Source organism: Myotis davidii, unplaced genomic scaffold (assembly GCF_000327345.1).
Source record: "Myotis davidii unplaced genomic scaffold, ASM32734v1 scaffold164, whole genome shotgun sequence".
Lineage (NCBI taxonomy): Eukaryota > Metazoa > Chordata > Mammalia > Chiroptera > Vespertilionidae > Myotis > Myotis davidii.
Genome location: NW_006296417.1, coordinates 237,440 through 238,319, shown reverse-complemented (window position 1 = coordinate 238,319; position 880 = coordinate 237,440).

Sequence of the window (880 nt, the reverse complement as noted above, 5' to 3'; positions counted from 1 at the left end):
CCGTGGGCCCCGCGGCCCCCGGGGCAGACGCGCTCATGCCCAACACGCTGCCTCGAGCTCTGGCCCCCGCGTCCCGGTGCCTCTGGGGGAGGCTGGGCTACAGGCCACACCCAGCCAGCCTCGTGCTCTTGCAAATGTCATTTATCGGAAGACAGTGGCCTTTCTTTCTTTTTCTTTTTTAAACAGGCTCCTGTGGCTGGTTCTGCCGGTCGGCAGAGCGGGGTGAAAGCAGGCCTCGCGGCCCGCTAGCTGGGACTCTTCCTACCTGGCCCCGTCCAGGAAGGTCGAGAAGCCCCGCTCCAGACCTTTCAAAGCCCCTCCCTGCGTGTCCCCTTTTATCCCGGCTTCCTGGCCGCCTGACGCGTTAGGTTAGAGGTTCCCAAACTCCCTCGGTTCCATAAACTTTTGCTGCCTGAGGTGTCCCCCCCGCCCCCCAACAGAGCCCCTCGGGCGAAAGAAATACCCAGCAGTTCTGTTTATAAAATAGGTCAGAACCGCCCTGGCCGGGTTGCTCAGTGGTTGGCGCGCTGTCCCCTGCGCCCAAAGGTTGCAAGTTCGACCCAGGTCAGGAGGCAGCCAGGCGATGTCTCCCTCACACATCAATGCCTCTCTCTCTCCCCCTTCCTTTCTAAAATCAATTTTTAAAAAAACATGTCAAGACAACTTACAAGGCCCTGACCGGTTTGGCTCAGTGGATAGAGTGTCGGCCTGCAGACTGAAGGGCCCCGGGTTTGATTCTGGTCAAGGGCCTGGACCTGGGTTGCGGGCACATCCCTGGTAGAAAGTGTGCAGGAGGCAGCTGATCGATGTTTCTCTCTCATCGACGTTTCTAACTCTCTATCCCTCTCCCTTCCTCTCTGTAAAAAATCAATACTATATA